The following is a 25,816-nucleotide window of genomic DNA, read 5'->3' on the forward strand; positions in this document are numbered from 1 at the left end:
TTAAGGGGTTAACTTTCTGACTTTTCTTAACAATTATTTGATTTTAATTTCACTTTTCTTAAAAAAAATCTAAATAAAAATGCTAAAATTAAAGTTCATGTAAAGTCAGATATTAAATGTGTTCTGAGTTCTGAGAGAAAAAAAATGAATCACTCAACCAAATTTGAATAATGGAAAAAACATAAATAAAATGAAATCTTGGAAAAACAGGCAGGATTATCTGTTCTCAAATGCTGTGGGTGTGTCCGCTGTGAAATGTTGAAAAACCTTTTAACAATCTAATTATGCAATTCAGTACTACATAGTTTACAGTCTTTGTGGCATGTTTCAGCAATACATTTCTTATATTTTATAATGTGTTAAGAAACAATTTTCAAGACTGACTTTACAGTGACTTTAAATGTTTCTTTTAATGACCAGTAGGCGACCCTTCCATTTTAAACCACTATTGAAAAATAGTAGGTAATATTATGTGTATACTGCACAGTATTCAGTAAGTAGTAAGCTAGTATTTCCTTTCAAACACAGCCAGTGTCAGAAGTCTGGCACATTGGCTGCAGTCAGGATGCACCAAATCAAACTTAAAACCTTTTAACAGGCCTTGTAAAATGGCAGATCTACTCCTGTCTTTTTCATCTCAAGAAACCAGGACAGACCGTCAGGGACACACGCATGCCAAAGAGACCCAAGATCTGCACTTTTTTAGAGTTAGGGAGGAGAGATGATCCTTCTTTAAGTGAATTGGTATTAGATGCAACAACCAAAAATACAGAAATACTAAAGAAATACACTACAGTAACAATATACATTGTTCCAACACTTTCTGGTTTCAGATAAACACAACACCATGCATGCACTTTTTTGAACCTCTGCCCTGCATTAAAACACAAAAATTCAATTATATATCAAAAATAAACCAGCATATATTTTGTATTCTTTCTTTTCTGCTTTTTCCTAGTGTGAAACCTGATACCTGCGAGGTTTTCCCGCAAACTTATCCAGAAAGAAATGTCTCAACACAAACAAAAAAGTTTGACCAGGCACAGAGAGAAAAAAGGTAGACGTTTTTCTGTTCTATTGTCACTTGCATTTGGCTTTCATTATGTTCCTGCCCCCGGCGCCTGCCGGCCTGTGAGCGAGCCAACAGTGATTTGGTTTATAGAGATCATATGGCAAGGAAACAGGGCTTGAAAGATGCAGCTCCAAGAACCAGATTTGATGAATTTCCTACGATTTGAGCCTGGGTTTATTCTTTCCTGTTGCGGAACAGACACCCCGTAGCACACGCACCGGCCTGGGGACGAGCAAGAGAGAGGGTCACTTTAACTACAATGTAGACTCTGTTTTCACACATCTTGAATTGCATTTCGTATCAGGATCTGGTAAGTGATCCAGAATGTTGGCAGGTAAATGTTGCCTTTGTCATTAACAGTTAGTGTAACCACGTGACTGGGATCAGCTGGTATGTGCTTGAATTTGAATGTTACAATGACCTTATATTTTTATTATGACTTATAAAACTGAGCAAAGCTTAGCGACATTCAAGCCTGTTGGTAGAAATTGTGTAACAGGGAGATATTATAAAACCTGTGTTGTCCCAAAGAAAGCTTTCCACAGGTGGTTTTATTATAAATATCTAAACTAGTTAAAAGTCATGTTTTAAGTTCTCCTTGCCACTCACTGGCAAAAAAAAAAACAATCAACTCGTGCCCATCTGCTGGCTGTCGGCCTTCTGCTAGAACGAATGCCAGTCTTCATCAATGCGACCGAAATGTCATCAAGTCGTTTAATGCTCCTTAATATTGCTGTATCGTTTACGTTCCTGAGCACGCTAAAATGAGTCCCAGCTGGGGATTTTTGGAAGCCCGTAGAGAACGGAGGGAGGGAAATTGACAGGCTATTTAGACGTGCTACTTCACTTTGCATTAGGGTGTACAATATCAGGCACGGGGAGCCAAAGTAAGGCCAGATTTCAGGCAATGTTCATTGGGCCTGGAGCGATGGATCACTTACCTGAGGAAATCAAAGTCAATGGTAGAGGATCTGGCCTGGAGAGGAGCCCAGAAGCCCTGTGAAAAAGTGTGAAACCTGTAGAAAGAAAAGAGTGACTCATTGAGAAAATCCATTACCGCTTCAGATGCCAATAAGCATAAAAAGAGCTGTCTTGTTAAATCCAGTGGTTGATAAAGCGAGGTTCTGACTTGAAGAATTGCCTCAGGTCACCGGTGATACAAGGTAGCAGGAGAGATGGTCATTGATATGGGGAAGTGTGTTTAGAGAGTCAATGCTTGGGTGGCACAGAGATGTCAGGCTTTCCCTTTTGCCTGCATGGAAACAAAGCATCACACGGAAATCTTGTTTAAAGGAAAGTTCATCAAAACATTGAAATTTTGTTATAAATTGTTCAGTATAAACGGGGACTGTTGTTTTCATGCATCAGAAAAACTATATCACAGCGTAGAGGAAAACACCACCGTTTTTCAATATTTTACTATGTTCTTAACTCAACTTAGATGAATTAATACATACCTATCTTTTTTCAACGCGTACACTTAATCTTTGTACAGCGCGTTGTGAATGTGTTTGCATTTAGCCTAGCCCCATTCATTCCTTAGGATCCAAACAGGGATGAATTTAGAAGCCACCAAACACTTCTATGTCTTCCCTATTAAAAGACTGTTACATGAGTAGTTACATAATAGTAATAAGCGGGTCGTCTCGTAACATGCGGGTAAGCCCGTGGGTCGGGTTGGGGGGGTAAAGAAATTGTAACTTTATTGCGGGCGGGTTGGGGCGGTTCATTAAAAACAAAATAAAAAAACATGTTTATTGAGTCTAATTCCCTGTAGCATATATTAAATATTTGGGAATATATGTTTTCTTATTTTATTAGGTTCTTTGATAAAGTTAAATTGCGTAGGCCTACGTGGCAACATAACTTGCACAACGTAACTTGCGCAATGTAACTTGCACACATAACTTGCGCAACGTAGCTTGATGTCCCCAAACCTTTGGCATCACGTCATGGAAGCACCAAGTAGCTCCCGCTGCCAGTCACAACAACAAAACAGAGAATTAAAAGATGAAAGACGATCTGCGGGAGAAATTAAGGTAGGGGATTTGTAAATAGATAATACAAACGCTGCTTTGTAAATGTTGAAAATGTTTATCATTATCCTATCTATATATAAATATGACCATGCTGGTTTCTAAGGTTCATTCACATATGTTGTTGCTAGTTTACAGGGCGATGTAATCTAATGGCTGTTTCCAAGCACTTTTAGGCTGAAATAAAGCCTCTTTTAATTTACATTACAAATGCCTAGTATGTCTATTTTAATGGTCGTGGGTGCGGGGCGGTGCGGGTTGTAAAAATAGATACAGTGGTGCGGGGCGGGTTGGGACAGGCCAAATATTTCATAAAAACGGGACCCGCGGGTTTAAAAAAACACCGACCCGTGCATCACTATTACATGAGTACAGTAAGTATGGTGGCAAAAAATAAAACGTGGCGATTTTTTTAACAAACGCTTCCACGTCACACGAGATACTAATCTCCGCCTACAGCCTTGCCCGCGGGAGAAACGAAAACTATGACGTGCCCACAACTAGTTAGTGTGTAAACATCATATCACGCTGTGTTATCTGTTTGTGTTGTTTTCACTACCAAAGGAGACTTTTTCAAGAAGGGATATAAAACGTTTGGCTATGAAGAATCAGTGGTTAAAATTAATTTTTAACGGAAGGATTTAGACGTTTGGCAATGAAAGATGGTTCAGTACCCACTTTATTTGGAACAACATGCGTCTCCTAACCACAACCTGTAAGTATGATTATAGCTATATACTTGCTTAAATGAGTGTAAAATGTCTATCGTCGTTTTTATTGCTTGGATTAATGATGAATGATGTTGTTGTTTAAACTCTCAATATACTGTCAGAGAGTCACGTTAGCAAGCGGTTAACATAACGCATGCTCACTTAGGGTTTTGCTATGACCCGGTTAGTTTACATAAATGCTTAAATAAGTGTAAAATGTTAGTTTCTATCGTCATTTTTATTGCTTGGATTAATGATGAATGATGTCATTGTTTAAACTTTATAAACTGTCAGAGAGTCACAATAGCAAGCGGCTTATGCTGCACTTACGGGTTTGCTATGACCCGGTTAGTTTACATAAATGCTTAAATTAGTGTAAAATTGTTCGTTTCTATCGTCGTTTTTTATTGCTTTGTTTAATGATGAATGATGTCGTTGTTTAAACTCTCAATATACTGTCAGAGAGTCACGTTAGCAAGCGGCTAATGCATGCTCACTTACGGTTTTGCTACGACCCGGTTAGCTTACATAAATGCTTAAATGAGTGTAAAATTCTAGTTTTTAATTGTCATTTTTATTGCTTGGATTAATGATGAATGTGGTGTATTGATGTCGATAATGTTTTCTCAGTAAATAATGTTAGCACTAGGTCAACACATGTTGCACTATTGTTGGTCTGTGCCACTGATCTGTGCAGACCTTCTGTCAGTTGACCAATCACAGCAGAGTAGGCTACTGAAAGGTGGGGTTTAGGCAGACTGAGTCGTTGAACGGCTTCACACCAATCGTTTGGGGATCTCTGAGAAATTGGGTAATTTTAAATTTACATTTTGAGAAAATTACAGTGTTTTTGTCCTTGCATGCATTTAAACCGGTTTTCCGGGACTTACAAACAGTGATAGTATGCTTAAAATTTGCATCTTACTGGCTCTTTAAAAAAGCAAGTCACATACACTGTATTTTGTACTGTAAGTTTAATCAATTGAATTAATCAACTTTCTTGACTATCGAGGAGTTGCTATAAATTATATATAAAAATTTAAATTAGCCTAAGTAAGTTTAACTTGATTTTTTTAATTTATTGCAACTTTTCACAAGTCAAGAAAGTTGAAATAAATTTTAATTTCAAATTGATTCAACTCAATTCAAAAATGTAAGGTGCAACAAGGGATTTTTACAGTGTAGGTCTGGCACAACATAAATATAAAGGGGGAATAAATGTTGACATATTTTCCTTTTGGGTAAACTCTGTCTTTACAGTAAAAACATACAAGCGCACAGACAAAATTACAAGACTTATTACTTTCCCTGCCCTCAAGAAGCAAAAGCAAGACGTAGAGAAATTTGTCTAGTTTTCTAAATTGTCGTCATTAGAATCTGCTTTCCACTGCTGTCCTCTGTGATTACAGGGTGTTTGATTCGAACCCTCACTTAAACAGCCGTGGTACCAATAGGACACTTAGAATTGCGCCGCTAAACTGATTTCAGCTTTGTGTTTATGGCAATCATCCTTATTTTTTTGCTTGTGCCGTACACTTGACTTCTTGTCCTCTGTCAGATGGCCACAATGTTTTACTGTAGCTTTCAATCTCTTGTGGGACGCAAAAGTATTTGAAGAAATGCCTTGTGTAAACCGATTTGAAGTAAAGTGTATGAGATGTGCTCAAGATCGGCTTAACGTTTCTCTCGATTGTTGTTATTGAAGACGACAGTACCCTTTACTGTCCATTTTTGAAAAGAGGACATGTATTTCATCCCCTCAGAGATGAGGTTTAGGGCAACATCAGGTACCGACCACCTGTCAGATAACCTTTAACCCTTTAATCATCTTGGCTCTCCTAAGCTGTTGGCCCCCTCAGTAGATTTGTTTTTAATGCTCCATGATGTTTTTTTTCTTCTCAAAGCTCTTCTTTTCTTATCTCTGTCCTGCTGTGTGGTTGAAGCCTTATTGCAGCCAGAAACATGCTTCAAATCCCTCATATTAGGACAAGTTCGAGAAAGACAACTTAATCATTAATCCCTCCACCCACAACTCTTTGCCAAAATTCGCTTCAAAGAAATTGAAATCCAAGGGGAATGGTCTAAAATAAATAACATGAAAAAATATTTCTTTTGATTTGCTGTAGATTATTTGGTTGCTAACTTCCATTTAAAGACCGGATTGGCATATTTAAGCAGATTCCCTCAATACGTTAGTGCTTAAATTGATAGTATTGTGCCTGTGATTGTAGATACTAAAGGCAATTTTCATGGGCCTAAGGAAAATGTATTTATGTATGAAATCAAATTATTTTCCTTCATCCCAAGACTCTCTAAGGGAGTTCTTTTGTAATCAATCAAATATTGAATTTGAAGGGCATTTACATGCTGTGGAAAAATCATGTGGAGTTATTTAGTCAGATTCAGACATCTCAGGAAAAAGTGGATGTCTCAGGCTTTATTAGTTTATCCTGGATAACTTACTCGAGATCCTTGTGGAAGTTCCAGTGGTCATGACATACATCTTTCAGTGGTGGAGGAAAACATACAGTCAATATACTACTGTACCAGTGAAAGAATGTACAAGTTTATTATTTGATATATTATTTTAAAAAATATAAAAAAAATGTATATTATAAAAATAGAAATAAGTACATTTTATAATATTTAAACACATTCGTTAGTGTAACTTTGCAAAGTTGTGAATACGATTATTTAGTTTATGACTACTTATGTTGATTTTTAATGTTGTTTTTTATGGAAGCCGAGAGAGGCCATCCACTATTATTATTTTTGCTTGCTTGTTTTCTCGTGATCACGACTTAATTTCTCGTTATCTCGAGATAACAAAAGTTGTTTTCTTGTGATCTCGACATAACAAAAGTTGTATTCTTGAGATGTGATTGAAGCTTACTTGTGCTCGATAGAACGTGTTGTTTTGTTTGTAAACAGCAGAAGCATATTTTGCTAAATTAGCATGGATGAACAAATGAGATTTTACTTGGATCCGAGATTTGGTCAAGCTGAAATAGATTTGTCAATATTTACTGTAAATACTGTAATACTGTTATACAATTTTACAGTGGTGAATTTAGGGACCGTCTTTAAGTTACTCAACAATATACACGTTTCTACTTTTAACAGCATTTAAATGGAAGGACTGAAAGTCAACAAACAAAACCAAGGTGTTTATGTGGTTGTCATCTATAATGCACACTTTTTAGATTTTTGATATTTATTTAAATAACCTGTTAAATACTATTGAAGATAGAAACGTGTACAGTATTACTTTAGCGATGGTCCCTAAATTCACAAACATGAACCATCCAACTTTATTTATTTATTTAGTCTTATATTAAGTCTATCGGCTACACATTAGCTACACGTGTGGTAACAGCGAAGACCCCAACTTATGTATTAGCAGTCCACTTCAAAATACACTAAATATTATAGAACAGGAAATTACATTATGACGTTTGGATTATCATGTCAGGATAACGAGAAAACAACTTTTGTTATCTCGAGATCATGATAAATTAAGTCGTGATCACAAGAAAACAAGCAAGTAAAAATAATAATAGTGCATGTCCTCTCTGGATTTCCGTAGTTTTTTGTAAATGTCCAGATAAAAATCTGTAGATTTTTAGGTCTAACTTTTTACTTTTTACTTTTTTTGGATTTTCTAAGCTCATGATCAAGTCTTGTCCATGCACTTTGTCTCTTTCTCATTCTTCCTGCCCCCTCTCTCTCCTGATATAAAATAACAGTTATGCTATAATTAAAATGGCCTAATGTAGCCAAAAACTAAACTAATTCTAAATAAAAAGCCTCTGTCATCATTCAGTCATCATTTTAAGATACTCCTTGCTATTTTTGCCATCGCACACTGAGTAATAAAGTATCTTTGGAATAGTTTGAGATGACCGAAGCTTCCAAAGAATGAAAATTTTTCCTCAAATCAAATAAAAAACTTGGCAGGTGCTTAGTGACTCTTATGCTTCCAAATCACTTAAATCCCAGAGACATGCAGCGAACGACCTAAATCAATGCAATCATTTTTATTTCTTTTATATACTGACTGTTGATGTTTGTTTACAGTAGAATCGCCTGCTATCATGATATGTGGTCTCGCTGTTTTTTAATGTCATCACATATTTTCCTTTATCGTGTCTTTCGCCTACCCTTAATTTGACATGTTATGTTCTTCTAAACCAAACTTTCTTGATTGGCTTTCTTAGGGAGGTATCACTGGAAGTACAATAGCAACCAAACAATTCTTAGTTGCAGGGTTCCCACGGGTCCTTAAAATCCTTGAAAGTTTGTAAATCTTGGGAAAAAATATAAGGCCCTGGGAAGTTTTTGAAAATATACATATATAGATACAGGTCATTGAAAGTGCTTGAATCTATTTTATGCAATCCATATTATTCTTTGTGTAGTGTAGGATAATATCATAAAAATTCTAGACTTTTTAAGCACACGTGCTAAATTGTTTGCTTTAAATGCTTATATCTTCTGTATGCGAATGTTGATTCATACCAAAATGCTTTTTTGCATAGTTATGTTTGACGCATGAAAACGTCTTGGGTTACGTGTGTAACTGTTGTGAGACACTGCGTCTCCCTTGCCATACTTCCTGCGTCCCTGTAACGCTGTAACGCAATATTTTAGATAGCGATATATTTCCTGGTTCCCGCGTCACCCTGTCTTTGTTGTTAAGCCTCACTATTGGTTGATTTTGATATACACATTAAGACGCACTTACCCCTGGAGGCGTCCTCAAAGTGTCACCGCAGTGACGCAGTGCGAGTTCCCTCAAAAGGGTACTGTAACAATGTATCTTAAAAGGTAACACGATGTAACTTTGCTCTCACTTGAAATGTGTCCCCACGTTTAGTCCTTATATTTGAGGGTATTGGACCTGGAAAGTCCTTAAAAGGTCCTTGAATTCGAAGTTAACTAAGGTGTGGGAACCCTGTAGTTGTCATAGCACTACTTCTCATTGTTTTAAGGGCTTTTTAAGTAGGCTTCAGTTAAAAAACTGTTAACCAATAGCTCTCCATTACTCACTCTTATGAACCTGTAGATTTCTGTTTTCAAAAAACAGAGGAAAATTAAAACAAAAGACACTATTGTTGTGGGATTTAATTCAGCTTTGCCAGCCAGAACCTCAGAACATTCCATGCTGTCACATAATACTGCCAGTTTCCTATTGGAAGTGCCAGTGTAGATGGAATGAGTGTGCCGGCAAAGAGTGTATGTGATCCTTTTTCTCAGTCTTTTTCCTTCTGTCTGTCTGTGTGTGTCTGGGGTGTTGGTGGTAGTGGTCTGGATAAGGCTCATGATACCTACGGAAAAAATTCTGGAATTTTACAGAGTTCTCTTTCGTTAGTCAGGAGCTTGTACAAGTTGCTTTATCATTTTACCACCATATTTAATATTCTGTTAAACAAGACGACCATATGCTTCCCTGCCATATGTTGCTCTGAGTGTGTGTGCAGTCCAGTAAATCGGTGTTGATGAGGGGAAGATGTTTCTCCCTGCCAATGTTGCCTGTGTTTTTCACAGGATATATGGCAACTGCCCACTTTATTCTGTAGCTCCGGGAAACAAACCAGTACATTTGGGTGTAGCTGAAAGCATGGGCCGGGTAGTGACAGTGAAATAACTCACCTGTCTTCAAACATTGCACTGCTGTATTTTTGGAACATGGAAGGGAATATGTGAGCACTTGTTTTGGTAGTCAATATCGTAAGCTATAAATTATAAGATGGTCTCACACTGGCAGTTCTGTATCATTAAAGTATCTCTTCAGCTTATGCCATTGCTTGATGGCTTTTTGAGGTAAGGTATGACGCTACAGAAGTTTCTGTATATTATAGCTTTGGTTTTAACGCGTACAAGGCAATTGTGCTACTGTAAAAGACAAGCCGTTATATACTTCACCGCACTCATCATGAGTTTAACAGATGAGAAGGCTTTTCCAAAGATAGTTTCCTTTCTGTAGCGTAGGGATAATAGCATATGTAAGCCAAAATGCTAATGACTTTTTGAGCTCAGACGCTTTGAGCGGAGAGATTTCATTTCCAGCTGTAGCTACGGTGCAGTCCTGCGCCGTTTTAATGGATCTATGGCCTCGTAACTTTACTTGAAATTTGAATTTTCCCCAGTAGATGCCAGACCACACCACAACTTAGTAAATGTGATGCATTTGAAATTACGGTAGCTTAGTTAAATATGGGGCACTTCATATGAGAAGCCCAGAAGACACATCCTTTTTTTTTGCATGTAGTTCGGTACATTTATCTGCACAGTATGCATTATTTAAACTTTTTTGGCCATATAAACAGTGTTTTAAGGTATTGGGAAGCCTATGCAGTTCTTATTTTTCTTTAAATCATTGTTTAAAATGTGGATTGTTCAGTTGATAACAAGCATCCTACAAAAAAATAATCATATTCGTTCTGAAGCTTCCACAGGATGAAAATTGTTCCTCAAATCAAATAATATGGCAGGTTCCCATAGTGAATTTTAATCAAAAACTTTAACGCATTCAAGTCAAAAATCTAAGTTTATTTAACTTAAGCATATAAAATCCATTAAACTAAAACATTCAAGCAAAATTAACTTAAATTTATTTGCACATGTTGTAAGGAATACCCACAATTTTGAATAATTCGATTTTATTTAAAGCTTTTTCACAGAATATGAACTGATAAGAACTTGACTACTTAAATATTTGTTAATAAAATCTCAAAGATTTAAGCTCTTATTTTATTGATGTTGTTTTATTGTAAATGATAATTTTGTGAAGTCACCGTTCAGGTAATCAGTGTTTTATTTACATTTTATTGTATTTCTCTCCACAGTGCTGACAATGCATGTCAAAAACGCAGTTTTTTGTGTGTTTCTGTGTAGAATCAAGTTTATTCAATGACCATTTATAAAACTAAGAGTAACTAAGTCCATAGAACTATGTTAAAGAAAATAACAAACAGTAAATACAATCTAGCATACAACAGTAAATAAGATTTATTTAATATTTTTTGGACAGCAATGTGTCAATATTCAAAAAAGTAAAAGACTTTACCTAAACGATTAAAATAAATCTAAAAATAAAAAGAATTGAGTGAAATTTACTTAATTATTTTAAAAAAATTAATGCATTATTAAGTAGATTTTATTTAATTTTGGTAGGTAAGTTGTACTTTTAAAAAGCAGTAAATTTTACTTAAAAAGTTCAGTGAACCTAAATCAATGCAATCATTTTTATTTTTTTATTCACTGACTATTAATGTGTATTTACAGTGAAATTGCCTGCTGTCATGATATGTGGTGAAGTTGTTATTAATCATATTAATTTTACCTCATTTCTGAGGGCCTCAGATGCAAAAGCTGCTTAACGCCAACTCGGTCAAAAATGAGATAATGATATTAAGCCCGGTACACTGTGCGAGTTTAAATCGTTTTTTAAGGTTTGTTGCTTGCCACACTGTGCAATCAAAATTGTAGTTAAGTCCATGTCACACTGTATGATCTCAGTTTCCATCAATGTTAGACTGTACGAGTTTAAAGACTTAAAAATCGGACCTCACAAACAAATGTGTCCGTAGTTTTATGTCATCGATCGGCGACGGCTGGGCAAACACACGCCAAAGTGAAGGCTAGCAAACCGAAACAAAATCTAGAGTCAATTTTAATCATGACTTGTCTCGAGCATAAAAAGAAAAAAAACGAAGGAGACGAGTACCTGGCATTTGTATTTCCAGCGCGTTTGTATGTCCACCTGGTTCTCTTCGACATTTGTCTGCGTTGGTTTGTTTGTTGTCGCACTAATTGCGCCATTGGCTTCTATTGGTTCTTGATCTGTCGGTTGTCGTAGGAGATGTCACACAGCAGGATTGTGTCTCAAAATGTCTGACTATGCCAAAATTCTGTCGGAGGATAATTTTAATCGCAACGGTCATTAATCTGCTGTCTGTAAACGTGTCAAATGAGCGATCAAAGACGGCAGATTTCATCCTAGGATTCCAGAAATCTTTTCGGATTTTAAAATTTGTTCCAGACAGCTAAATCGTGGCTGAAATCTCACAGTGTGTACCAGGCTTTAACCGAATGCTTTAGCACATATTAAAGGATAATTCCGGTATTTAACACTTTGAGTCTCATTTCTGGTTTGTTTTGGATGAACTACAGTGATGGACCCTGAAATTTTGACAATGGGACGTGTCTTGACCTTTTGACTCGTTTAGAAGCGTCTCTTGACTGCTTCAGAATGGAAGTCAAGGGCCATGCACAAACATGTCATTAAAACAACACTTAACGATCATTTTCAAAACTGTGCTACTCACCGAGTGGTTCGTGGTGTTCGTTAATGATTAAAAACAAATATTTTGGTGCCATGTATGATTTCAATCCGTGTTATTTGCTATAGTGGAACTATTTTTTCAGATACCTCACAACCGCGTATATACTTCCGCTCTATATTTGAGTTTGAAGCAATAGCACACTCCCGACCACTTGATGGCGACAACCACTTTGCCATACAAGTCTAGCGTATAGACAGTCACAATCGAGCTCAACTTCAAACCTAAGGCTGGTCACTGAGCCATCAAATATGGGAAAAATTTCTTCTGAGAGAAACCGAGCGAAAAAACTACAACCACATGTAAACAGACCCTGTTTCCGTTTCCCGGTGGTGGAGGGATATATCAGCGAGCAATGAGTCTTTCAAGAGAAGTCAATGGAATTTTACAAAATGCCAAATAAAACACGACAGAAACTGTATTTCGCTACACAACTTGTTTTAAATCATCAACGAACACCACAAACCACTCGGTGAGTAGCACAGTTTTGAAAATGAACGTTAAGTGTTGTTTTAATGACATGTTTGTTTAGGTGATTTCAAATATCAACATTGGCTTTCAAACATCGTGGACTCCGCCTTTAAATTCCTTCTCTTCAAATCCGCTTTATCCCGGCCTCAGACCTATTTAAAAATACCGTTTTGTTGGCAAAATCCGTTAAATGCCACAATGATTTTTTACCAAAGTTCTCAAAGTCCACAGAAGATGAATGTAAAACGACTTGTAGATCACATTCAAGCTTGGGTCCCTTGTGAGTACCTGAATACAAGCCAAATGTAGCAGTCATGTATCACAGCGCCCCCTAATGTGTGGTTCAGTTTCTTTATACTTTTTGACTTTCATCATTTACAGTTGCATCTTTAGTGATTAACTGTTTACTGTCTTGTCCAAAGATGTGGATTTTTTTAGAAAAAGCTTGCATGCACTTTTTGCAGTCAAATTTGTTAAAAACTGATGAAATGACTAAAGTGATATTTGTAAAAATAAGGCATTTTAATTGCTGACTAATAACTTTTTCATTGCCATTAAAATTAAATGATTGAAACCTCAATATAAAAGCCTTAAAAAATGATAAATGCCAATTTATAAGTCAACATGTCAGACACACAAAGGTTTTTAGCATCTAAACTCTTCATATATTTTACACAGTTCAGCCAATCCAGATGCCATCGATGCATAGTATCAGCTTACCATTATGTCATTGTGTATTTAACCAATGCCTCCACGTCTCACTGCTACACACATTATAGTGCTACAGTCATGTACTCTTTGGGGTCAGCGCTCTTTAAACATTCCACCGGTGAAAACGTGTAAATTAGCCCTTGGCCCGGCATGGCCCTGAAACGCGAACATACAGCATGCTGACATTAATGAGCAGTGAGAGATCTGGTGATTTAGAGGTGGGGCAGCCCCGCTCCGCACTAGGAAAATAAATGCAAATAATAGATCTCCAAGCTGTAATTAAACGGATTGTGATTCAACAATGAAGTCATGAGCGTGTCATTTAGCTGGAAGTAACGCAGCCGGTGAGTCACATTAAGGAGTGTGATCACATCTCCCTTCGTGCCGAGACTCACGGCAGTGCCATAGTAACACGTTGTTGTCACCTGCGAGTGGTGCCGCTGGCTGGCATGCTGGGCGATGATGTTGCGGGCCACGTGTGCAGTCCAGAGGTTACCCATTGCCCTGTGCTTTATTAGCACTGAATTAACTATTGCACAGGGGTTCTTCATGGGCCAGGTATATGGAAGCCAACGAGCATTAAGTAGTGAGGGTATCTTTAACAGAGTCAGCAGTAAATGGAAAGCTTGGGTCCTGTATTCTCGGTACACTAATACATTTTACTGAATTGGGCAACAAGTGTCTTGATTACAATCAAATGTAAATATATCATGGTTTGGTTATAGTCTGTTTTGCCCCAGATCTCGTTTGGAGCGTAAAACCAAGAGACAGATACCTGTATTAGGAGACAGTACTATTAAAGTCTGCTTAGCTAAAGAAATAATTTCAAAAGTCTTTGGGACGGAGTAGGAAGCTGTTTTTATTTTTTATACAATGAATAATTGTGGAATCCAAAGAGATGACGTGAGGGTGAGTTACTGTAATAATGACAAAATTTTCTTTAGTATCCCTTGTTCATTTTGATCCTTTTAATGAATTTAAATCAAATAATGATGTCTATTGCTTCACTGATGTAAAACAGATTTTTCTTAGTAAGGTTTTGTTTATAAAAAAAGCTTTCCACCTAAAATGTATTACAATGTAATGTATTACAGTCGTGCTAAAATATGCAGATTTTTGTGTTATGGTTTATTACGAGTGTTCACGCAGAGCTCCACTGTTAGGGAACAAAAGAGACGGCATGTAAATAACACATGTTTCGGTTATTACCCTTATGCTTAATTACAATATAACAAATAGAAACATGTTTGTTCTTTGTCGTCCCACTTCAGCATGAGAGATTAAAGTCACAAGCGTTCAGTTTCAGTGATGTTTGCTCTGTTAGATTTGATTAAATTGAATTTGTCTCCCCCTTCTTCTTTTTTTTTACCTGTGAACCCAGTGTTGCACCCCTGCTGTAAAGGCCAGAGCTAATTATGCCGTTTCCCGCTCCCAGATTTTCACACCACTGCCTGGAACATCTGCAGCCTGTCATGTAGCGTCCTATTCATTTCTACTTAATTTGATCCTAATATGTGCTTACACGAGGAGCCAGATGTTGCCAGAGACTGTGGCACTGAAAGTTTTGTTTCAGGGAGTTTGAACCTTGCATGGGAATTTGAGCCCTCGCTTCGCCTGGTGTGTGTAGATGGCAGGCAAGATTATTTCCATAATCATTTATATGTAATAAAACTTTTTTTTTTAAATTTTTTTCCTTCCTCTTCAGTCTGTCAGTACACGTAGCAATCCATCCCAATTTGACATGCTTCCCCTGGGTGGTACTGAAATGTTGTTTTTCTGTAATTATTTTCACATTTTTGCTTTACATTTATTTATTTTTTAGCCAGTAAGTGTAATGCACTTGACCATAAGACATTAATTTCTACGTAACGTATTAGTTAAAGATAATATTACCATCACTAACATATTGTCTACATTTATTATCTTTATATTAATTTTATAAATATAATGTATACAGTTTATTATACATGTGACTGTGAATACACATTGTATTTATAATAAATATAATTATATTATATTATTTTTATTTATTATATATAAATGTGTGTGTGTGTGTGTGTGTGTGTGTGTGTGTGTGTGTGTGTGTGTGTGTGTGTGTGTGTGTGTGTGTGTGTGTGTGTGTGTGTGTGTGTGTGTATATATATATATATATTTATTTATTTATTTATTTATTTATTTATTTATTATACACATATATCTGTGAAATCCAGACATAATCTAATTATGAGATTAGGGGTGTCAACGTTTGATTTCATTTTCATTTTAAATCTTTGACATGGCTTTACATGGTTATATTTTCACAGTATGTTCTTTACAAATGTATGATAGAAAAAATACTTTAGCTGGGTTTTCACAGGCAGGGTCACATATATAGTATGTTAAATGATTTCATCCTAATTCATATGAATTGTGGGCAATAAGATTATATATGCTCTGAACAGTCTATAGTGACTGAATGAGATTACATCTCACTTAGTCCTGCAGAATTCTGTAATCTTGCTAATCATATTTCACATTGAAGTGATTTAGAGCATATCCAAGCTCTTTGGCACTTTTCCACTGTTTTAGTTCTTCGCGTTATGGACGTAAGCTTAAACAGAGACCTTCGAGTTGTTTTCCTGTTGTAGTTCATTGGAGGAGAGGGTGCATGGCTCAGCACTTGTCTGATTAAGGAGATGAAAACCCTCAGGCTTCTCTCATAATAAGCACCATATGTTGCCCACTGGCCCCTCACTTGTGCCTTGTCATATCGAGTGGCTCCCAGACATGCCTCTTGACATGCCCTGTATCAAGCTCCTGGCCTGAACTAATGAGAAAAGTGTTTAGCGCTGGCGAGCTCATCCCTGGTCCCTATGAGTGAGAGAGGAGCGTTGCTGGAGAAGATGTGGGCCATATGTCCCCGAGTGCCCAACCCCCTTTCCTCTGCCTTGGCATATGGAAGACCACCTCCCCTGATGGCACAGAGTCCAAAGCACAGCAAACGTGCCGTCCGATGTTAGCAGAGCCATCGCTGTTCTCTTTTCCTCTTTTGCTACTCTGGTGGTGCATTTCCAATTAGGGTTTTTGGATATTCTTTTTATTGAACGCAGATTAGCTTTCCATTTTGTTATCCTTTTAGTCGCTTTAATGTGGCTTGTATGCTGGCGGATAAAAGAAGAGGAGGGCTGTATTAGTCACCGTGGACAAGGATGAAATTAGATTAATGTAAATACTCGTAGAGTGCCAGGAGTGATTATGACTTTGTATTATCTGGAACTGATCGGTGGGCTCAGTTGCAAGGATTGTCATAACTCGGGGAAGCCAAACTTTCCCATCAGATGCTGATTTAGTCTCCCACCACTGAAACATACACTCCTGTGTCTAGAGAGGCATCTGCTCCTGTTTAACCCCATCGGTTAGCATTAACAGAAGTGGCAACCCACACCCAGCCCCACCCAGCCTACGCCCGTGCCCATGTCAAAAAAGAGATCAGTGCTACATCTTACTTGAGGTTAAGAGCAGGTCTGTGGGTTTGAGAGCATGTGTATAAATCCAGCATTGATAGCACTAGTGACAGTTTATAAGTGATGATGTCTAAATGAGATTTTAAAGTGTCTCCTAACAATTTACATACATGCATAATAGAGAGTATGCACGTGACGTCACCTTCGGCGAAAGTGACTGCGGTTACGCCCACTGAGTGGCAAAAGACAGAGCGGCAGAATTTGTGTATGTGAATTCAGCGAAAACACAAGGAAAACGGGTCTAAATGGGAAAAAGCTGTTGCGTGATAGAGTGTATTAACAGATTTAACAACAATTCGAAGCTATCGTTTTACAGACTGACAAAAAACACCTACTGTAAAGGAGAAGTAAATTGATCGTTCATGCCAACATCCATAGACCACAGGGGGGTTGATAAGTTGCTAGGGTCACTATCAAGCAGAGGTGGACACTACTTAAGTATTTTACTTTCTACTTAAAAGTATTTTTTCAAGTATTTGTATTTTATCCGTGTTTTTCTTTGGAAAACATACACTCCAAAGCATATTATCATAATTTGTACTCTATTACATTTCATAAATACACTTTTTGTTTTACACTTAATATTTAAGTACAATTATGACTTTAATGAATTAAAGGGATGGTTCACCCAAAAATAAAATTCTGTCGTAGTTTACTCATCTTCGTGTTGTTCTAAACCTGTATGAATTTCTTTTTTTTTGAAAGGATGATATTTTCATAAATGATGGTACAGTAAGCACACAGCTGATTGTAACCATTGTCTTCCATAGTAGGAAAAACAAATACGATGTAATGCAATGAGTACCGTCAACTGTGTGCTTACCATCATTTATCAAAATATCTTTTTCATAATTTATCCCAATACTTCCTTAATATTTGTTTTCCTACTACACTCTAAAAACAAACGGTGCTATATAGCACCAAAAGCGGTTCCCTGCTCGCAATCACAGAAGAACCGCTTCCAGTGCCACACAGCACCGGTGAAGCACCAGCGAAGCACCTGTGTAGAACCATATAGTGCTATGTAGAACCACATTTGGTGCTATAGTGGTTCTATATGGCCCCTATATGGTTCTACACAGGTGCTTCACTGGTGCTTCACCGGTGCTATATAGCACTAAAAACGGTTCTTCTATGATTACGATCCAAAGCAACAGTTTTGGTTCTATATAGCACCGTTTGTTTTTTTAGAGTGTATGTAAGTGGTTACAATAAGCTGTGTCATTTATCAAAATATCTTTTTTGTGTTTATCAAAATAAAAAAATCTTATTTAATGCATATTTAGTCAAACTTTTGTCTGCTTTAACTTTTTCAATTAGCAGTGTTAATAATATTTTTGGAATAGACATTTTTAAGGATTAAAATCTTACTCTGGGCCAAGGATACAACAAATATAAAATGCTTTTAAAAGTATCAAAAGTAAATCATCAATGTATGGTTCAACTTTTCCAAGACCGCATTAATGTTGCTTAAAATTTCTAAAGTTAGTTCTAATCAAGGATGCAAAAGAAGAAATTCAATTACAGACTCACTAGATGTCCTGGACTATGCTCAGATTGGTAAATACGCATAACTGGTCTGCTTGGTCTCATTTCATGTACTGTTGTAAATAAGGGTGATCGAAAGTAAGGCACAACCTCGAACTTTGAATTAAAAAATGGAATCCTCAATGCTGCCACACCCCCATGTCACGTCCGGTCGGCATGTCAAGCAGGAAAAAAACACGTTTTGAGTGCTGCGAGTCAACCTCCTCTAACTTAGCTAGCTACAGCCAGTTAAAAGATAGCATGGCAGATGCAGGAGACACCACGCGAGCTGCCCTTTACATGCGAAACAAAAAACAGCAAGCTCATGATCTCTCTTTACTTCTGGTCAAAATGTATGGCAGGTGGGCGGGGTCCGGGAGAATATTGCTGCGATTAGCAATTAGCAACACGACCCAACTTCAAATGATCCAATCAGATCTCGATGGACAAATTCAAATCCAGCCCTGCCTTATTTCATTTCAGAGGCCGGTTTTACTCGAATACACGTCACCACGGGGAAAATTAAGCAATTGATACTTCCGTTTCATGGCGACTTTAAACATGACTTATTGGGGTATTGTCTCACAATCTCGTCTGATGGTAATAAATTTGCGTTTTAAGGTGCAAAGTACTGACTGAAATGTTCACCTGACAGAAAGTTTTGTTTTATCAGCTATGTGCGTGTACCATATTTTGCCACTGGCAGCACGACTAACATGGCAGGGCATCTCCAGGTTCAAGGTCAGATATTATATTTCATAAAAGTCTAGTCTAAAAAATATGGCATAAAATGTCATGTAAAAATTGAGAATCGAATCGTGACCTTAGAATCGAAAATGTAATCGAATCGAGGATTCGTAGAATCTTGACACCCCTTGTTGTGAACTAGGGTCTTCTAATATCTCCTTCTCTGCATTTCCACACATCACAGCAATCCTTAACCACAAATCTCAGACTCTCATCTCTCAGATGCCGCTTTCCCATCTTAATGTTTTCATTGTGGTTCAGTGACATGTTGAAACAGGAAAACAACCTTCAAAGACTCAGACAACCAAAGATTCATTCAAACAAACACGCAATTATTGATCTTCACGTTTATACTGCATAGTGCCATTCCCACAGCGCACCAAGCTGTAGCCCGGAGAGCTCTGTGTCTTTCCCCTCCAGCTTGTGTTAAAACAGTCAAAGAGTGCCAGACGTAGCTTTGTGCTCTCCGTTTCAGTTCTGTCACACTAGATGACGGTGCAGGTTCTTCAAGCGAATAGGGCTGTCAGCTGACTTCATACTCATTGTCTAACATTCTCACAGACTCTGCCAATGAAAGCTTTGCCCCCTCAGGCAAAGTACATGGCAGCCTGCTTTGTTCTACATGCTACTGTAACGCTGCAGCTCTCGCACTAAACTGGGAGCGTCCGATGCGATTACTGTAACAGGGAAGAAATCTCACTCTGTGATGCCGTGGCAGGATACTGCTCATGGGCTCTTTTTAATTAATTTTGACATACAAACTAAATTATCAGAACACTTGAGAGATGGTGGATAACTGTTTGTTATGCAAACAAAAAATCATTACAACATCAAAACAGAAAAAAGCTCAAACTAAAAAAATATATTAGGTTTTTGAATAATAATAATAATAATAGCTGGAAATTATACAGGTTATTGTAACGACATGTCTTTTTACCTATTGTAAAACAAATTCTAAATAATTTTACCATGGTGATTTATTGGAGTTTGTAACAGTATATGTTCAATGCATTATATTGCCTCTATGGTTATGGATAGTTCACTCAAAAATAAAAATTCTGTCGGATATATACATACATACATATATATATGACAGAATATATATATGCACATTTAAAAAAAAAAAAAAAAAATATATATATATATATATATATATATATATATATATATATATATATATATATATATATATATATATATATATATATATGACAGAATATATATATGCACATTTAAAAAAATGTAAATACATACATGCATGTGTGTGTATTTATATATACAGAATAATTACAAACAGTGTACACACATATATTATGCAAAAACGAATTTTTATTTTGTGTTATTATGCACTGTCAAAAATAAAGGTACAAAGATGTCACTGGGGCAGTACCCTTTAAAAAAGGTCCTAATATGTACCATTTAGGTACAAATATGTACCTTTAAAGGTACATATTTGCAGTTCAAAGTACTAATATGCACCCATTGGGTACAAAGATGTACCTTTTTAAAAGGGTACTGTCCCAGGGACAACTTTTGGACCTTTATTTCTGAGAGTGTGCGAATACATTTTTGACAGCCCTAATTCCAAGCTTTATATAAATTTTTTTTAAATGCATACATGCATTTATATATACAAAATACATATATATTTACACCCATATATTATGCAAAAATATATATATATATTTTGTATGCAATTAATCGCAATTAATCTTTTGACAGCCCTAATTCTAAGTGTTGTAACCAAATTGTTTTTGAGCACCATTCTATAGTAGTATTTTTTCCTACCACTGAAAGTCAGTGGTGCTTCTGTTTCCTATATATCTTCCTTTGTGTTCAGCAAAACAAAAACATTTATACAGGAAAAAATACTACTGTGGGTGGTATTTTTTGGGTGAATTAACCCTTTAAGTTTATTAGGTGTTACAAGCAAATCCATGTGACTGATCTACTGGCCCACACATCTCTTACACCAACCGTGCATTTTACCGTATGAGTTCAGTATTACACTGCATTTACACTTTGTTAGTCATATTTCAACCTTTAACCTTGCTGTACATTTTCGATAACCTCAGGTTCTGAATGAGACTGAAGACCGAATATTTAATGGCATTTGCTATTTGCTCTGTTTGAATTGGTTATTTATGCTGCACTCTGATACTTTAAAATCTATAATTCATCATCAATCGCTGCCCATACGACCATGTAGGTGTTTTGAGCACTTCATTATAACCACAGCCTCAGTCTTCAGGGAGAAGCACTCGGCCCTGTCACTGTCTCTGCACTACAGCACACTCGCATATCAGAAAGCATTGAGCAGACATTAAGACTCCTGTTAGAGAATAAAGACAATTTGTGAAGTTGTATGGCAAGGGAAATGAACACAAACAGTTGCAGGAATAAGAACAAACAAAGACTGTGGCAGGACTGCAGTTGTGTTAAGTTTAGATGCAAAACCCTCTAAGTGCGTCAATAAAAATGATTTATTGTAAATGAGCATTTTTGATCAGACTCCTAATGGATTTTGTTAACAAAAAGCGACATTTCTGAATGCCCTGAGGCTGAGATTTTTAAATCTAAAGTATTTGAGAAATGTTTGGTTAACATCAATCTCATTTTTGATGGAGTTGGCATTTAGAGGCTTTTGCATCTGAGCCCCTCAATTGTTCCTTATGTGTGCAAGAAAGGAGAAACAGGAAGAGAGTGGATAACAAAAAACAAAACGGAAACACATAAATATAAATGTATGAAACGGTCATTATTATTTCATACAAATGCCTTTCTTTTCTTGAAAAATTTAAGCGGCGGCAGGCGTTCCAGTGCAGCGCATGTCAGAAGAAAGCCCAGGGACCACAGCTGATTTAACTAGGAGAAGAGAGCGTATGCAGAAACCACATGTGCAACAGCCAGCAGTAAACAGTAAATATGTGGTCAACTTGGCAGGACAGTGCATTTTCTTTAGAGTGCACAGACAATTTGTGTCAAATAAGAAAAAGGCAAGCTCGCTCTCTTTCTCTCTCTCTCTCTGGGTCTAAGGAAACACCCTTTTCTCATTTTGTAAGTGACTATTTTGGGTCTGCCTCTAGTTGGGTACGCTTCTAAAACTGTCTGTAATACTTCTAAACGTCTGTCAAACATGAAAGTGTAAGGAATTTGGACATTGTATAATAAAATAAAATATGTCATTAAATAATTTCCTACAATACGCACTTATTGTCAGTGCAAAACGTCATATTTTGTCATAAGCTAATTATATTTAAAAAGATTTATGAAATGATAAATATAATTGTGCAATGTTAACTTTTACTTTTCCCCTATATAACATCACTTAAAAGCATCCTTTTTAGTGCCACTTATGCATGAAACGGCCGTTACGGATGGTGTCGGGAAGTCTCGCTCTGTGTTCTAATGTCAGTGGTGCTTTTGTGTGGATAATTCTGTCTGCATTCAGAAGTAAACTTCACCTCTTTCCCATTCAGCATAGCTGCTCCCTGGTTTCGGGCAGATTACAGTTTCTAATGAAAGCACTAAGAAGAACGCAGCAATGATTTATTAGGACAAATGTGAGAAGGAGGTGATTGCTGTGGTAAATATTTACACTTTGAGCCCGGGTGGCATTTTTCAGTACTTGTATGTACGGTATTTTTTCCTCTGCCAAAAATTCTGCATAATTATTTGTTTCCACCGACACACTACTGTATATGCATTTGCGTGGCGCACTATTGATTTACCCGATGTGGCGTTTTAACAACTTTCGACTGACGTTTTGAAAACGGGGAGCCTAATTAGAGGCCTGGCTGATGAGGCTCTGTCCTCTAAGTCCAGCGTGAGGAATTAAGTGTCTATATCTCCTCATTCTTCTTCCTCTGCATCATTGACCATCTGCACATAAAAATAAACAAGAAAATGATTTTTGTGCCTGTGTAGAAGCCTCACAGCGGAGGCACCTTTGATGTGTACTCCTTGATCTGTTTGGCCCATGGTGTCATATCCCCCTGTGATGTTTGGGATTAATTAGGCGGAACGGGTATTTATCCGTTAAAATCATAATACTAATTTACCCAATGCACTGTGGTGCCTCTGTGGGTGGGGGTTGGCTCTAAGTTTCTTTTTCCCCCTCTTTTTTTCTCTTTTGCTTGAGAAGGTGCTCAGCATCACATGTCACACTAGTGCTTTCCACAGCAAACTGAAATGACGACGATCAATTCGGCTCTGAAAGCTTACTCCTTTTGTTTTGTCTTTAAATCAAACAGAGGCAAACTATTCTTATTTTTTATAGTATATAAAATACTAGAACTTATCGATTTATAGTACTTAATAAATAATGAAATGTTTTAAAATTTAATACATTTTTGCCTTATTTAAATCAATTATTTTTTGTTATTACACTTATTTTTTACTTTTTGTATCCTATCCGTATATGTGTGTGTGTGTGTATATATATTTCATGGAAAGTTATGCTTACGTTACTTTTTAGTTACTTTTGCGTTACTTTTTCTTAGCTGAGGCTTGATTTCTATCAGGCCTTGCATGTTTTTTATGACTGAAAAGTTCTGCATTCAGAAATTGCATATTTCATCACAAAAATGTCGAGCTCTGGCCTGCCATCTCTGTTTGTGACTCAAACTGTTCCCACACAGGCGTATACGCATAGAGTCCATAATGTGACTACGTTCAGTTTAACTCGGTACATAATTTTTTTAAATCAAATTAATTAAACTAAAAAAGTAACTTGCATATATATATATACAGTTTGTATATATATATATATATATATATATATATATATATATATATATATATATATATATATATATATATATATATATATATATATATATATATATATATATATATATATATATATATATATATATATATATATATATATACAGTTTGTACAGTATAAAAACCATTACGTCTATATATATATATATATATATATATATATATATATATATATATATATATATATATATATATATATATATATATATATATATATATATATATATATATATATATATATATATATATATATATATATATATATATATATATATATATATATATATATATATATATATATATATTGTCACTCTTTCCTCATTTTGATGATCTGGAATCTGTTTTTAGTGTGGTGCCCGGAACAGATTTTACCATTTACACTCGTCTCATTAAATTACATATTAATGAATTATGACAGCTATGACTTACACATGTGGCTCTGCTGTCTCTTTTTTAATCTGCACCTTTCTCTTTTTTTTCTCCCTCTCTCTATCTCTCCCTTTCACCTACACACACACACACACACACACACACACTACATGAACAAATGTACCTACCCTACCTCTCACACACTTCTGCACAAAACACTGTCAACACACCATCCCACCCGGCACCCTCTCCATCGAACCTTGTTTCTTTGTGGCTAAACCAAATATAGAGTATATTGTCCATCTGTGTACAATGAGCCAGTGTGGAGCCTGTGGTTCTCCGGACTGAATGTAGTCTGTTCTTCGGCCCTGGGCTGTGAATGCTATCGCCACACTGCAGCATACAAACCGCACACTATTCCCACACCCAGACGCACCGCTCTGGGGGATAAGACCGGCACAATTGATAGAAAGTGTATTCTTTTCCATAGGTTCCCACCAGTGAGCCTGTTTCCGGGGCCTTATCAAAGAACAAACGCCTTTGAAAAGCATGGTAAACAAAGCACCGGGAGGCATTGTTGCCCACACTTTGACAGGAATAATCTGGCTTTCCATCAGCCTACATTTGGAGTCTGCAGGGCCCCACCCAGCAGCACGAGGGGTTGACGTCCGAATGCCTCGGTAGATAGAGAGAGTGTGCAAGTGCATCTTCGGTGGTCTCTCTCTCTCTCTCTTCGTCTCTCTCGGTCATTCTGATGCCCACACTCCTTGTTGAGCTGAAAGAAACACATGCAGCGACACACTTCTTAAGAGACACAGATTTTCTAAGGCTATTTGTTTGTATCATTCCCATAGATTTTTTTTTCTTTTTTTCTCATTTAACACAGAAAAATACTGTAGGCACTTAAGTGTGTATGTTTGTGTAAGTTAAGGCCATATACATCCGTATACCTTATAGAAGCCAAGTCTTGCATGCTGCTGTGAAGTCAAGTCAGTGGTGATAGTATCATTTTTTTGTTTTATACATGCTTTATTGCTTAAAATATAGATACTGTTTACTCTTTTACCCTCAATCAGTGTTTAAAAAATATATAAATCATATTTTCATTGCATTTGAAAAATATTTAACTTCATGGGAGAAAGAAAAATATTTGATTAAACTGTGTTAAAATGCAATATATATATATATATATATATATATTAATAGTATGCATTAAAAATTGTATCAATTAAGTTTGATTATTGATTATTAATTCATATTTGCTTTTCTCTGTTATGAATGTTTGCAGTATGTGACATCTTTGCTTGTTGGAAGATCTCGCCTTTGGGACTTTCAGCCACAGTACAGTGCCATCTACTGGAATATAACTGTCCTACACCTAAAAAAAACATCGGCAGCAGGTTTGTGAACAGGCCAGCATCACTTCAAACACTCTAACAGAGCCTTATTGATTCTGAATACAGTTGCAAGCTTTGAGCAAGGCAGCAAGCTCACACTAAATACTAATTACAGGTAAAGCAATACAACCATATTTCTT

The 25,816-nt window shown here is 36.5% G+C and overlaps 1 long non-coding RNA gene across 3 annotated transcripts in view; it reads left to right on the forward strand.

The window, feature by feature from the left end:
• Positions 1 to 25,816, forward strand: part of LOC129441930 (uncharacterized) — a 145,880-nt gene that overhangs the window by 24,360 nt on the left and 95,704 nt on the right. For all 3 annotated transcript variants that reach the window (XR_012360284.1, XR_012360285.1, XR_012360283.1), the window contains exons 3-4: positions 959 to 1,057; positions 25,568 to 25,679. This is a non-coding gene — a long non-coding RNA (uncharacterized lncRNA). The remainder of the gene's footprint in view (positions 1 to 958; positions 1,058 to 25,567; positions 25,680 to 25,816) is intronic.

Source organism: Misgurnus anguillicaudatus, chromosome 21, assembly GCF_027580225.2.
Source record: "Misgurnus anguillicaudatus chromosome 21, ASM2758022v2, whole genome shotgun sequence".
Classification (NCBI taxonomy): Eukaryota; Metazoa; Chordata; class Actinopteri; order Cypriniformes; family Cobitidae; genus Misgurnus; species Misgurnus anguillicaudatus.